Source organism: Oreochromis niloticus, linkage group LG3, assembly GCF_001858045.2.
Source record: "Oreochromis niloticus isolate F11D_XX linkage group LG3, O_niloticus_UMD_NMBU, whole genome shotgun sequence".
NCBI lineage: Eukaryota > Metazoa > Chordata > Actinopteri > Cichliformes > Cichlidae > Oreochromis > Oreochromis niloticus.
In genome coordinates this window covers 18,640,414-18,656,494 of record NC_031967.2, presented here as the reverse complement: position 1 = coordinate 18,656,494, position 16,081 = coordinate 18,640,414, and the positions used below count along the sequence as shown (strand labels likewise).

Here is a 16,081-nt window from a genome sequence, read left to right as displayed (position 1 = left end):
AAGAGAATTGCTTTTCTGGACCCTGACCTCTTCCATCTACTTAAGGCCACAGAGAGGATAAAAAAGGGTATGAAATGAATGAAAGAGCTAAAGGAGGGTATGGGGAGCTTTGTAGCTGATTATCCATAAGGCATACATTAATGATAATTGGATGAGAGGATATGAGTGGAGCCGTGAGCGAGAGATGCACTCCTTTATTTCTGCAATATACTCAAGGTTCTGTTCATTACTGCTCTTTTTCCTCTTTTTCTCTAAAGAATTAAGGAGAGCCAACAAAGAGTGCCATTAGGTTTGGGTGGAGGATTTGACTTTGACATTTTGGAGTGGGGGAAACATAGAAAGGCTGCACTATATCCCACTGTGTAATGCTGCCCCAGATCTGTAAGTACAGCACACATTGCATATTACAGTAAACAATTCATTTGATATCTATTGTATTTTGTGTTTTCAGTGGTAATATCAAAGAAAATTTAGTCTTCTCATTTTTTTCTCTCTCTCTCTTCTAAATTCTGACCGCCACTCTAGAAAGAATGCAACAAAGGGTAAACATGGCTGCCGGCATTACTGTTTGGGGGGAAAAGTCTCCCAAGCAGGTGTGTCCCTGGTCACAGAGCTCAAATGAGCACACCAATAAAGCAGCTCTGTGGCCGCACCGAAGCAATGCTTACTCACATGTGCAAAGGCAAACTCAAAGGAAATGTGTACACGCTTGCATAAACACACGGATGCAGAACATGCAATCATGGCTTTAACTTCAAAGTGTTCACCGATTGTGTACCAGATGAGATTTACTTGCCCTGTTGGCACAGCTTGAGAACAACATGTAAATGATGCCAGCCAAGCCAATTAGCTTTGATTCAGACATGAGACAGGAGGCCAAATATCAGACAGGATAGACTGTTTTTGCTGTGACAATTTTCAGCATTAGTGCATCAAATTTTGGCCCAGCTGAAAGCAAAACTAAATAAAATAGCGCACTGGCTAAGTGGCCGGAGATTGAATGCAAGGCAAGTTAAAAAAAGAAAGAAAGAAATCCCCCAAAATATTTATCCCTCGTGGTACATGAGCATCTCTGTGCAGTCATTCCTTCATCGCTCACTTTTGCATCTCCCTCTCACCACTTTCTCCATTCCCCCCGGAGCCCTTTGGTGAAAAAATGGCAAATGATCACGCTTCTGTGAGCACCATCTGGCAGCTCGTACACTTATAGCACCCATCACATCTCTCACTTTTCTGCCAACCTACAAAAATATACTAGTACACAAAGCCCTTTTCTTTCCCATTGGAAAAAAAAAGTCAGTAGGAGCTAATCGCAATAGGCACTTTCTGTGTTTGGCCTAATTAAGCAATCTTACGAAAGAAACATGGAAGGTAGCGATGACATATTTTCAGCAGGTTCTTGCCTTAAAGTGGCTCCTTTGGCCACACCGATGGATGGTTACCTTTAAAACAGCTAGTTCACTTCAATATTAAAGAGCCGACATTATGTCAATGAAAAAGTGCGGGTTAATTGTGTGTCACTCAAACTCAGGTCCCCAGAACCCCAGGCGTCTGCGAGCCATAGATTGGTGGTCCTCAAAAGCATGTAGTGGCAAGTCAACACATGTGCATCATCCGAGGTTAAGCTAATTAGCACAGTGGACAAAGACTGAAGTCTGTCCAATTCATCAAGTAATGCAACAGCCAAACCAGGTAAAATTAGAAAGTATGATGACAGTTACCTCGAGTTTGGCTTTTCTTCGAGAATGACGATGGAAGACCAAAATTTGTTGAGTGTCTTCAAGTACTAGCAAATGAAGCAATGAAGCCAGCCAAGCTAAAGCAGCATCTCATCACAAAGCAGCCAGAGTTTTATCAGCATGAGGATTATAAGGGGGTCCTTGGAAAAAAATGGAGTCCCTGGGGCCCAAAAGCTTGAGAACCCCTGCTGTATAGGATACTTTATAAACAACAACAAGACAAAGTAAAGATCACAACCTGAATTGGAGAGATACTTAGCAATGACTGCAATTCTTAAAATCCCTGAAAATTTTATCCTATTCAGTTTCACAACACCTGCGTTTTGCAGTAGTGATAGCAACGGGTAAATAGACACCTGCAGTCTGACTGAAACTACAAGCCGGATTCCTCATTCACACTACACAATCACTATCACACGCACACATATGACCCACTGCAGACAATTTTAGGGGTTCAGTATCACCCCAATGACACTCAACATGCAGAGGGGGGTTTAATATGCACATCAAAAAACAACAACCTTCTGATAAGAGCCTGCTCCCCTGAACTACAGTTATCAGTGAGACAGTTTAATAAACCAGTACACTTCAAAACATTCCAGGGGCAGCGATAAAAGCTGTTGTCTTTGAAATATGTCTGTTAAGAAAATAAGGAAATAAGAGCAAAAGTCTTGATAACCGTTAAACTTACCTACTCCCTTTCACATTTAACACATTTATTTATGCCACCATGGGTTTGTGTATCTTTAATACTAACAACACTGACATATCTTGTTTTTGTACTTTATTTTAATTATTTCTTAGAAATAATCTTTTTATTTGATTTATATTAGAAATGCACAATTTCTCAGATTTTAATCTTGATCATGATTTTGGCTTTCCACAGTTAAATGAACATGATCAAGTCGCTTTTAAACAGAACACAATCAATCAAATCAAGCGCTCCCATAAATCGCTGTCTGAAAAGGTGCTTGCGTGTGTACAGCTGTTCCCTGCAACGGGCTCTGGACTAGTCTGGAGGAGTAACGCTGCATTAAAAGACAGATATACAACGAAATTCAAATGTCTGGCACATCTGAAGGCAAAGAGCTCGTCCCTCGAAGCGGATCATCATCTGTTGTTTGGAAATACTTTGGCTGTAGTGCAAGTGATGTTAACTAAGAACACATTATATGCAAACAGTGCTGTAGAGTTGTGTCTGTAATGCAAAGCAACAGAACTAACTTATTCATATTCATAATGAAGGCCAAGAAAAACAATACAGCGGTTGTTAATATGAATCATCCATCGTCAGTTCAGAGATCCTAAGACGTGAGCCTATACAGCATGTCAGCGACAAGGTTTCAGGAAAATGGTTAACATGCTGGGAAAAAAGCAATTATTTCTCCAAAGTGTTAAAATTTGTACTGCATATAGTAGGAATGTCACACATTTTAATAAAATAAATGAATAATAGTGACAAATAGATAGATATTAGTAGATGATAATTTCATACAAACAAAAGAGTCCATGTTACTTCTTATTCATTTCCATATCTTTTCCATATATTTTACACAAAGGATAGCAATTTCTCCATGTATGTTTCTTTTGTTGTTAACAGGGTGTCACAGAATATTTACATCAACCCATCAAGTGACCTGCAATCTGTAAAAAGCGAGGTGACAGCACTGTTTCTCTGGTTTGGAGACTGACTTGATTTTCGCTGCATATTGTATCAGGCATAGTGTGTTGTGAACTTGATAATCTAGTTTTGCGTGGTACGCCATGCCAGAAGCAATTGGAAAAAGGGTGAAATGGATTGTGTTAGCAGACATAGATAAGATAAATAATTCTGTGGCAATATGGCATCCAAATATTTATGTAACAGTGTGTATTAAACACTTCTACATTGCCCTGAATGCATTTGTGGATAACAGACAACAAAAAGCCAATGGAAACACATGGAAATCAATCCAACAGGACTTTGTTTGTATTGTATGCAGCTAAGTTCCTGTTCCATCTGTCAGATGGGGAAAGGTGACTACACCCTGCACAGATTGCTGTTCATGTTCACATTCACACCTACCATTTCATCCAATCACAAATGAACCTAACCCCATGCATGTCTTTGGACTGTGAGACGAAGCAGGAGTGTTTGGAGAGAATCCATGCAAGCATGGGGAGAATATTCAAACTCCACACAGAGAGTTAAACTGGGTTGATAATTATTAACTATCAATATTATTCTGTTGCTTTTCGGGAATCACAGAAGTTAATTTTCATATCAAATACTGTGTGACAACTCTTTTTTCTGGCCTATTTCAATACTTAGTCAAGCAAATTACTAGAACCAATTATTTTCTCAAAAGTCTTTATTAGTAGGCTAGTAGGCATCTGTCCACCCAGCTGCACACCTACAGAACTACCACCCATCTAATTCCAACTGATATTTGAAAATTGGCAGCCCAGAAAATACAAAATCAGGAAATTAACAGAACTGCTGGGATTCATCTTCTTTACTTTTATATTTGTACCATAATTAATATAAATGAATTTTCTCAGTTTGAGTGTGACTTGATAAGTGGAAAGCATTCTTCCAGCCATAATTAATGATACGTTCATAGAGTGCTTTGTTCTGTAGACTTTATCAACTTCACATCCAAAGCCAGTTTAAAACCAACAATTACCAGAACTTGTCTTTGGACTTGTGGGAGGAAGCTGTACCCAGCAAACATTTGAAATCCCGGCGTTGTGGCCCAGGTCAAAAATGGTTACAGTTTGATGCCAAAATGTAAAACATGTAAAACACTGACAGAGAGATGTTAATGTGGTTTTCATGTACTGCAGAATAGTAGTTTGATCAGACTGTCTCTTACAAAGTAAAGATATATAGATCAAATTATTGCAAAGAATGTAAATACATCTGTTTAAAAAAAGCTAACTTGGTCAGTGCATGGTTGTGATCAGTCTTTCCCACATACACAGGCCAGTACACAGTTGAATGGTGATGATTAAGCACCACCTCAAACCAACATCATGGTAGTCTCACTGTTGTCTGTTAAACTTTCATTTTTAAATTGTTTTTCCTATGACTAAATGTTAAGAAAATGCCATTCAGTTGAAATGTTTGCTGGAAAGGGTTTGAAGCAACCTTCTTGCTTGGAAGCATAAGGGCTATAACATCAACCTGTTGGTGTTTCTACAGGAAGTCTTGTCAGGTCTGGGGTTCAAAGTTTTATTGGTAATTCATCCAAAAGTTGTTGAATTCTCTACGTCTGTTGTCTGTTGGGAAACTTTCAGAGGGCCAGATGCTCCATCTTTAGACTAATAATGGAAGCTTTCATCACAACCTGCTTCAAAAGTTTTACTGTCTGCTCAAAGAATAATTTAAAGTTGGCACAAAGACACTAATTGAATGGTAAAATCAAAACATTCGCTGAAGGTCTATTTGAACAAAGGTAATGAGCCATAGCCAACACATCTGACAATGCAAGAAGAACAACAGCAGCTCAAGGCTGCTGTTAGAACTGGCTAAAAAAAAAAAAAACTGACCTGTCTGAACATCCCGTTTTCAAATTATTTCTTTTTAAACAGAAAATCTTTAAAATCAGCGGAAAGTGGAAAGTATTCTGTGACCAACACTAAGTAGCTCATAAACCTCAGGAAACTACATAATTTCCACTGAAAAGTGACAAAAAGTTAAAGTATCTTCAACGAATTTTTCAACATACTTCTTGGTGAAAGTTCAGAAACGAATCACAGGAAGCTTACTGGTTCACAGGTGACTTGGGATAGCATGAAGGTGTGTCTTTTCATTTAAACGTTACTGCTGCACTATGACGTGGTGCACCTTATAAAAAGGGAATATTTTCCTCAAAAAATGACTACATAGGTCATATGTGCAGGCTGTTCCAACAAAGTTGCGCTGTTCCAACAAAGTTGCTTTGAAGTCAAGTGATCTCTGGCCAGGGTCTAACCAGGGTTTAGAAATTAATGAGGTGTATCATATTTAAGGTGCACCACCTGTGCCTCTATGACCAGTTGAAAAGGCTACACTGCGTCCTGCAGTTGTAATAAAGTCAAATATAAATTTTGAAAATCATTAGTGCAACTTCCTTTTTTTTGCAGGAGAAACTGGGTATTAACCAGTGAAATAAAATAACACAATATAAAATTTCCCTTCATTTGACATTATAATAGTCCAAGGAAAAACATTTTTTACTTAATGGCTGTGACTCTGCTGTGCCACTGACTCACCCTAACCCAGAAACACAACATAATGAAAGGTAACTGGGAGCAGATCTTTACTTTGTAGAACTCTTCTCCTCATAGCTGGTTACGACCGTGCCTCCAGCAGCTGTGTGAATAAGCATATTATAACTATATAGTAACTATATAAATATTACATGCTCACATGTCTGGTGTTGTGCCTTTGTTGATTACCATGGAAGCATGATGTTGCAGCATACAATGTGCCTCATACATTACATAATTAATGTAGCCAAAGAGTAAACCCAACTGAACCAAAACTGAAAGCAAACAGTGAGTGAAAACAAAATTTAACAGTGGTTCCAACACTAGAATTGAAGCGTCCTCATGGAAAGTCAAATAAGTTTACTTCCTCAAGCGGACTTTGCCATTTTAAGTCAGAAACACTGTGTGTCTGGAACACTTGTGTGAGTCTTATGAAACAGCTGGAACAAATGGCCAAAATGACCATTTAACTGAAGGACTGTTTGGTTAGAAGTCTTAAAATTGAGGGATTCTTCTTTACTTCTTTATTGAATGTGATCATGGACTGAACATTACAGATTAATGCCTCCTATTCTCACAGATAAATTACAGTCAATTCAGACTGCAAAATTATCAGTCCTCTCACAAGCACCCTTTTCCCTCCACAATCTCTTTTCTGTGTAATTGATGGGAGCCTGGCTATTGAGTATTTTACTGAAGCTGTCTTCCCTGTAATTTCAATCAAGACTTTAGTAGGGCAAATCAATAGGACAGACTCCAAATGAGAAACTATAATGCTGACTCTGTTCCATATCTGCCACATGGCCAATGTATTACACCTAGCTCTTGGAAGCTCTCTAATCACTCAGATGCATATACTAACAAATGCACACACAAGTACGCTAAGTAACGCCATATATTTAGAATAACATGAATTGATGCATTAGTAGTGACAGTTATTAAATTGCCAATATTTTTATGTATTTGAGAAACATGTATGGTACAAGTGCTTTTCATATAAAGATATATAATGGATGGATTAAATTATGTAGTAAAAATTTAGTTTCCACAAATTGATGACCAACCATAGATTGATCTGTATAAAAAAAAAATCCAAAACAAAACACAAACTAAAAAACAAAAGCAGGCTATATCGTTTGAGGATCGCATTTTAATCATTTTATCAGCATGCCGACTTTCTTTGGCAGTCCACTTTATGATATCAGCACAGTAGTCGGCTCTTGGACCTGCGCAGATACGTCATTAATGAGAATTCCCCTGTTGTCGACTGTGTTTGCAGTTTGTCTTAGCCGTTTGTGGATCGACGACTCCAATAAGCCCGCATGAGCCAGACCCAAGATTTTCTAGCAGTTGAAGCCAAGTGGAACGTTGTTTGTCTGGGCCTGCAGCCAAGTCTTCCATTAGGCCTTTGGCCCAGGTGAACAGTAATTAAACAAGGCTGCGCTGAGTCGGCAGTCCGCATCGCCAATGCCTCTGCATTCACATGATTTTTGTTTATGTTGCTCTCCGGTGTATCCCCCCACCCCCAACCTCTCTCAGTGGAGACGTGAGCCATATGTCTGTGTTTGTGTCTCTCCGTATGTGGACAAATTTGCTCTAAAGCAGAAGTTTCCTGTAAAGATGCGCCTTTCGGTGGAGGGGATAATGTTTCAGGTGAAAGAAAGGTGGACAATGGTGGTCTGCAGACACACACACACACAGCAGTGTGTTGATTTTGACAGGAAATTTTGATGTAGTTATAGTCAGTCTTTTGACCATAATGTCATTTAGTTTTAGTCATAACTAAGCATTTAAATCTTTTTTTGTTTTAGTCTAGTAGTGGTCAACTAAACATCATAACATTATTGTAGACTTTATCTAAAGTTGAAAGTTAAACTACAAAGTGTAAATGTTTACCGGCGGGTTTATAAAGGGTCTTTTTGTCCTTGGCATCAAATGCAAAATATGCCCTGCTCTTCTCTTTCCCCCTGCCTACATCTCCATTTTTGTTTTTTACAGCAATGGCAGATCATGGTGGCTTGCAATAGTTCTGAAAGTTATCAACATGCGCTTGCTGTGCTATAGAGATATAGCAGCACAGAAGTTTAAGATGCATTTTTAAAAGGTAACAAGGTAAAAAACAAGTCTGAGCATACATTTCAGCTGCCAGCTAAACACTTAGGGGGAACTATTTGAAAGGCCAGGTGACAACCCCGATTCTGAAACCCCGTGTGACCTCACTGCACAAGCAGATTTCTTCTAATTGAATCATTTCCACTTATCCCACCTTTCTACACAACTTAATCTGGCTCGATCTCATCTCTACACAATATTTTCATGTTGTATTTATTTGTTGATGAAAGTTTCGATACATTTCATCACAGTCTCTGCCGTCATTTTAATTTAGTTATCACCTTGTTTTCATCAGAAAAAAAGGTAATCAAAATTGGTCAGCGAAATTAACACCGGCAAACACACAAAGAACTGCAATTTCCCAGAAAATCATCATGTTTTTTAAACCTTCCTGTTTGTCTATGTGAAGCATTCTTTGGTGGTCACCCATGGGTACACTGCAAACAGTTAGCATTACTGTGCTAGTTTTCCAAAATCTAAAGGATATAAGGTCAAAGAAAATCCCTCTAAAATCCCCATAACAGGAGGATTAATAATAAAAATGTTGAAAGTAGTAACCGATAATGCATCAAGGACAGTACTAAGGAACAGCAGCACTATCCGTCTAGTCATCCATGTTTGATACCCTCAAATATTTCCACTTTGAGAAGAAAAAGAAAAGAAAGAAAAGTAGAATGAGTAAGTCCAAGCAGGGGTGGATGAAGACATTATGGTGTAAGAGTAGACATTTTTGCTGTTGTTAGACTCCAGGAGTGACAGGAGTGGAGGAAGACAAAATAAAGGGTATGTGTGTGTGTGGGGAGAGGAGGTGCTAAGGCTTGAAGATGATATTGAGGGAAGAATCATGGAGGAAGGAGTATTTCGATGGGAGAAAGAGCAATAACAACCTAGGAAGCACATAAACAAACAATAAAGAGATGACAGATGGACACTGCAAAGAGAGAGGAAGGAGGCAGTGGTGGTGGGAGTGACGGCAGAAGACACCCACCTCCCCACCCCCCACCGCACATCCTCACTTTTCACTTATCCTGCTCTGCTGCTCTGCTCGTGTTGGTAAGAAAGTAACCCCGGGAGGGAACAGGAAAAACACACAGAAAGAGACTTGGAGAGTGGGATAGTCCTGAGGCTGCATTCACAGAAGATTACAGTGCAGGCCGATCAGGCCCTCCACCATTTTCTCTTACTCGGTGCAAAGATGCGTCCGCCTCCCTTTGATCACACCCGCAGCAGTGAGATCACACAGGTGGGGTAAGATAATGCAGACCCCTCTGCTACATATGTGCACACAACCATGCTGGGAAATCAGATTGCATGTGCTGGGGACAATATTCATACCTCATCAAAGGCTAGCATGCAAGTGAACGCGAGAGGAAGGGATGCAACAATTGAAGATAGAAGAAGTGTGTTTGTAAGTGTGTGTGTGTGTGTGTGTGTGTGTGTGTGTGTGTGTGTGAGTCATATGGGTGGGTGGGTGGTTGGGGGTTCATGAGGAAAAAGAGCAATATTCAAATCTCCTAATTCATTCCCAGCAGGGATGAGGATCGATAGCTCTTTATGAAGGGACTTAGTGAACTAATTAGGTAGCTGAATGGCTGTGAATTCCAAATGAGCTGACCGTGTGCACAATGAGAATTAAGTTGTGGATGTGCGACAGCAAACTGAAGGCGACTTAATTCATGAAAGTCCCCCGAATCCATCACTTGAACAAGATTACTCAGATACACACACACACAGAGATACACACACACACACACACACACGAGCTCAGGTGTATGTGCACAAAGCCATGTACATTTTTGCTCTCATCATCGCAGCACGGTTACTGTTGCGTGCACATGTCGTGCTTGTTAGGCTGTTGATTTCTATCAGAACGGATTATTTTGTGTTTGGTGTTGTGAGTAACAAGTTAAGCATGAAACATCAAAAACTAAAGGCTGGAAAATGGAAACTAGGAGGTTATGAGACAGGAATAACAATTAAGGCTAATCTCAGCTTTACTTTCTGCACTCCAGGCAAAAATGTTCCAGAGCAAGTACATTGTGTGTTTTGATATGGAGAGCAGAGAAGAATATTAGCTTTGGAGCATTTCATTTGTAAGCAATATTACAGATTAACCTCCTATCCTTGAGTCTGAGATGTATTTTGAGATTGTATTTTTTGTGTGTGTCACACTAGGTCAGAGGATGGTGCAGGATTGTGGTCTCAGAGCTGGAAACTTTTGGATTTGAATCTGCTGGTCGGCTCAGGTCCATCTGTGTGGAGTTTTCATGTTCTCGCTGTTCCCTCTGGGGCCTCTGTTTTCCCTCCACAGTCTGAAGACACGTGTGCTAGGTGAGTCTAAATTGGCTGGAGGTGTGAATGGCTTGTCTCTCTGTGATGGAGTGGCAAGCTGTCCAGGGTGTACTTCGCTTTTCATCAAGGTCAGCTGGGATAGGCTTGCTTTATGCTTGTTTTTGGGTGGACTGACCTTTTTGCTCTTATTGTAAAGTGGTCTGTCTGTACAAACTGAAGGCAACTTAATTCAGTGGTCCCCAACCTTTTCCTTTGTCTTTTTTTTTTTTCTTGATCTTTTAAGCTATTAACCCTCATGCAGCTGGGGCCTGTGCACACCACCATTTTTGTCATATTTTTACAGATGTATCATTCCAGCTGTGTATGACTTTGCCAATCAATTTGTTCCCAGTAATATCGCACGTATTGTTTCTTTTTCTGCTTTGAGTTGTGGCGTTTAAAAATACAAATATGACCCAAGTCAAAGCAAACTTTTTTGCATATGTGGGTTTACCCCTCATCCCTTAAAAGGCTGATGGGAAAGCCTGCCAGGTGAGCATGCAGCATGGACATCCAAATTTGTGAATGTAATAACTCGAATTATATTAATACCATTGGTGCATGTACTAATTTAAGCTTCTGAATCTGTAGCGCCGATGACATAACCTGCATTAGTGGCCGACGTTGCATTCCTGGTGCATTTATGTTAATTACCTTGTGGTTATGTCCCAGTGTTTTATATGAGGTGCTAGGACTTTTTTCCCTTCTGGGTCTCTGCTCTTTTTTGCTGTGGTCAATATTTTTCCATTTTTGTACATTCCTTTATGTCTATCCATTTGTCCATAATTTCAGCAATCTCCCTATAGGAATATGCTGATATTAGTGAGCTTAAACTGATGCTATGATTATTATTCCTTATACTGAGACAAAGATTGCTATTCTCTCACAGATGCACAGGAGGTAGCAAAGGCACTGAACAGGGAAGTTGCAATAGCTGTGAGATGCATCGATGTGACACATAGTTAGACTACGCCATAGAGTTTCAGAGGGTTCGCGGTCACTATATAGTTACAGTGTAGATTTCCCACAGAATCCTGAGTCCACACATTTATACTTTTCAGCATATACTTTTATTAGGTTGATGCTCTCATACTCATGGCTGCAGCTTTTCAGCTCGCAGCCAAACACACACCAGCAACAACAACAATTACAGCAGCACCCAGCACAGACTTTAAGCTGGCGAGGTGTGATTGTGGAATGCGTGCAGGTGCGCCCGCCTTCCCTGGAGCAGCAGCACAGGCTGCGCCCTGCCACAGGTACTCTCTCAGTTTGATGCTCTGAGCATAGCATCAGGCAAACTGTGTGCACTAACTGCTGTAGTGTGTTTGACTTATTGCTTACAATGGAGGGACTACTAAAGCTAGACTTGTTTTTCGTGGTTCTCCATCAGGGCTGCTCTTTCATGTCTAGATGTGACTAAGGGTCAGTGGAGTCAGGATTTTGTCCTTGCACATGGTTCTGTTGGCCTCACCTAGCAATGGCCTACAGTCTGCACTAGGACAATTTGCAGCTCAGTGTGTAGCAGTTGGGATGTGAATTAGCATGTCCAACTCTAAAGCTGTGGTTCTCAGAAAACAGTGGGATGCTCAACAAGTTGCTGCTCCAAGTGGAGGATTTTAAGTATCTTGGAATCTTGTTCAAGAGTGAGCAAGATTCCAGGGAATAAAACGGAAGATTGAAGATTGAAGACAGACTGGTGCAGCATCTGCAATGGATGCCATACCACTCTGCTGTGGTGAAAAAAAAGAGAGAGATGAGGGTGAAAACGGAGCTGGTTGTTTACTGGGTAATCTGAGTTCCTACCCTCACCTATCATCATGGTCTGGTTTGTGAGGAAAAAAAGCTTGCAGATACTAGCAGAAGAAAACAAGCTTCCTCCATAAGGTGTCTGGACTCAGCCTTAGAAAGAAAGAGAGAAGTTTGGTCATTCAGGAGAGCTCAATTAGTGATGTGTTTTGGGTAAGTCCTCAAGGGCCGTGTGTTAGACCCAGGACACGCTGGAGAGATGACAGATTTGGGATGGCTGACTGCTGGTTTATTTAAAAGAAATAAGTTTTTCCGTTATTATTTTACTGATGTGATTAATTCTTACAGTATGTTAATCTTTGCTTCCTCTGGGATCCCAGTGGGTAGTCCATGTATGTTAAATATGTTGGTTGGATGACGGTTGTAGAAGAGTAAAATCCCTAATAAATTCCCTTTAAATTTTTTTTTAGTAGGTTAGTTACAGCTTGTTTTATCCTATAACTCTGGTCCAACCAACTTTAGCTTCCATATTTAATTTCACTTGAGCTCACTTGCTGACTCACGCTATTAATAACAGCAGGAGATTAGAAAATTATAGTTGAATTACTTGGAAGGCATGTTTTAACCAGGCTTTGTTACTGTAACACTTGGGTAAGTGTGTGTGTTTCTCATGCCTATCAAGATAAATATGAACAGATTTTATTGGAATTTCTTCTTCTCAGTTTCTTTCAGTTGAGACAGTTGGCAAAAATAGAACATATTCTGTCGAAAGATCATTTTGAAACCGTAATCCACACCTTTATCACAACTCGGTTGGATTGCTGTAACTCTTTAGATGTTGGTGTTAGCCAGTGATGCCTGCCACGTCTTCAGCTGGTGCCGCACAACTTTTAACTGGAACAGCACATTACTTCTCCGTCATACTCACTGCACTGGCTGCCCGACAATTTTAAGAGATCATTTTAAGTCTTTTATTTGTTTAAGCTCTTAAATGGCCTTGCCCCGCCCTACCTCTCTGAACTGATGCACTTGCGTGATCTTTATATCCATTCCTATGTTTACCACTTTGGTCAGTGATTGCTGTTTTTAAAGTGCTTTATTAATAAAGTTGGCTTTCCACATACTCTTGCCGAATTCTACTCTCAATGGTAAATGTATAGCTTCTTTGCAATCAATGATCGTATTACTGGAAGTTGAAAAGCACATAATCATGGTTCGATATCCACCACAACATTACATCTTCCATTTGAACAAAGGCAAATCCCAAAAAACCAATGCAGCTGGGATTCTTCAAAGATCTCTTGCCAAACTTCTGATGTTAGTTGCAAAATTATACCATTTTATATGCACTGTAGAACTCTTCCAGTGGACTTTGCAGTGTAAGGAAATGGAGCTGCTCTAAACCAACTTAAATAGTACTCAATTTGTAGCCTGTAAATCCCTGTTATTTGATCCTCCGCACAAATAAAAAAACTCTTAAGACGCAGACCACGAGAATCATTTTAGCCGTTTTCCTGAGAGATGCAACAAATGAACGCCAATTTGCATCTGAGGTAGCAAATTGTCAGACTGGATGGGGTGTAGCTGGGGATGAATAACACAATTTGTCAGTGAAAATGACCATTCTGCTGTCCAACTGTCATTTTTATTAAAGAAGGTAGAGGCGTGCATTCATCAGTGTCAGTTAGGGCTGCTCATGGCAACACTCATAAACTCTCCAGATACACAGCTTACATTTAATTCCATCTGCCTGCCTGCTGCATTACATTTCCATGATGAGCTCTCCACCAAAGGGAGGCTGCAATTAGCCCCATACCTTGTGGCAGGCACACAGTTAACGCACTGCTCTCTCTCCTCCACGGCTTAAGAAATGACCAGTAATTATTATCAAGGAGGATATTAGAAGGACTTTAGATGTGGTCAATTTGCATGCAACAGTGTGGGCCTTATGGATCATGTATGCACAATTAAACAAGAATTAGTCATCACGTTGCTTGCGGCCTGTTAGCAGAGACCTCTTGCATCAGTGAAGTGCAACTGGATTTGACTAATTGTCAACTGAAGTTTGGTTTCTTTCCACCAGTGAAGGGGGTGGGGGGACTGTTCAGTTGAAAGACTGACACGAAAGGGGGGGTCCTGACTTTTTCTTTAGTGCCCCCATGAGGTTTCCACTTTCTTTTTTCCCCAGATTGCTGTAAATTTGTTCTGGGGTTCTGTTGTGCTGTGAACATGATTTACATATTCACCTCCGACTGGTGAGTATTATGTTTTCTCAGCACCCTGAGAAAACAGCTAAGGTTGTTGCTGGTTTATTGTACTCGAGAATTGAAAAGCTGTGGACACAGCAGCAGTGCGTTAACCCCATTTTATTCCTTCTTGTAATGTTGTGGTTAAAAGAAAAAACAAACAAACAAAAAAAGCCCTGAGCATTTTTTCTGTTGGAAACGAGATGATGATGATTGGCTGACACCTGGCTGTTGCTACAACATTACAATGATATTTTCCCAACTTCACCTTGTGGCGGAGTTGAGCACGAACAGAACTTATTCAGCTTTTGCTATTCAAGCTTTTTTTTTTTCAGTCTTTACAGTATATCTGAAATGTGGCATGGGGTAGGTGGGCGGTTAGGGAATTACCTGTTGACAAAAAAATTCTCATAAGTGAAAGTCAAAAGTGGTCCACCTTCTCTCTCAACAAATAATCGAGTACATTCCAAATCCACACTGCTTAGAATAAATGTTCAGCGCTACTCGGTGGTGTTACATCATTAAAATGATTCCAATTTGCTAATATAACATTAAAGCTTGAAATAAAAGCCTCTCAACACAAATAACAAGCTTCCTGCAAAACAGAAATCCCTCTCAGCCAACTCCTATCATCAGGCTGTTGCAGAGAGATTGTGCAGAGTGATTGAAGGGTTCCAGTCACTTGGCCGGATTACTGGTTTTGAGATGATAGCTAGATTTAATAGACTTCTGAAGGCATCAAAAAGCAATTCACAAACAGAGGGAGACAGCGAGCCTTTGCCCCTCCCATTGACCTACTCCTGCCCTCCTATTGACTCTTTAACCTTCATCTTGGATCAGCAGCATCTCTTTTTTAAGCCCTCCAGCTCATTTCTTGCTTTCTCACATCGCTGAAATGTTTTGAATCTTTACAAGTTCTCAGCCCTTCTGTCCCTAGAAACCTTTGCTCCATCAAGATTGAATAGCCTCTTCATTTTAGGATTCAACCTTTGAAACCATTTTGAAGCCCCTCTTCTTCGAAAACAAACATAAAAGCACATTTTTTTTATGTTGAATTTGTATGAATTCATAGTAATGCACACATGCAGGGTACATACCAGCTCTCATTCTTTAAATTCTTTTTCCAGTTGACTTAGTGAACAAAGTCCTTAATTCAAGCTATTAATGTGAGATTAATCTTCCCCTCTGACCTAATCCCTTTAACCCTACCTCACTTCTCTTCAATCTCCTCATTTGTGCTCTCCTTTTTAGCCTCTATAGGTGCTATATATACCTAGACTGCTGGGAAACTCCTCACCTGACAAATATTTGGAATCTGCCTCCCAAGTCTGATGTCATTAGCCATTTCCAGGTCCAGAACTCTTCTTCTGTCCCCAAACTGAAACAAACAATGTGACATCACCAAGAGTTAGAAATGTCTGAAATGTCTCAAAGTCTTTCATCTTCAATAAAATGATTAGTGTGGGTGCTCTCCCAGCTGTTACAGTACTTTAACATTAAGGCATCTATCAAAAAGAGGATTTACAAGGTTTAATGGCGTTAGAGGTTAGCAGGCACTTAGCTTGCTAGCTTCGATCTAAAGTTGATATACCAAGTTCTGACTGAGAGATTTCTAAAAAAACTAAAGTGGTAAATGGACTGGTTCTTATATAGCGCTTTTCTACTCTGTCTGAG

General features: G+C 40.1%; 1 long non-coding RNA gene across 1 annotated transcript; it reads left to right on the top strand.

The window, feature by feature from the left end:
* Positions 1 to 263: 263 nt before the first annotated feature.
* Positions 264 to 3,575, top strand: LOC112846186 (uncharacterized). The gene is made up of 3 exons (XR_003219043.1): positions 264 to 381; positions 526 to 593; positions 3,340 to 3,575. It is a non-coding gene; the product is annotated as an uncharacterized LOC112846186 (long non-coding RNA).
* Positions 3,576 to 16,081: the final 12,506 nt, after the last annotated feature.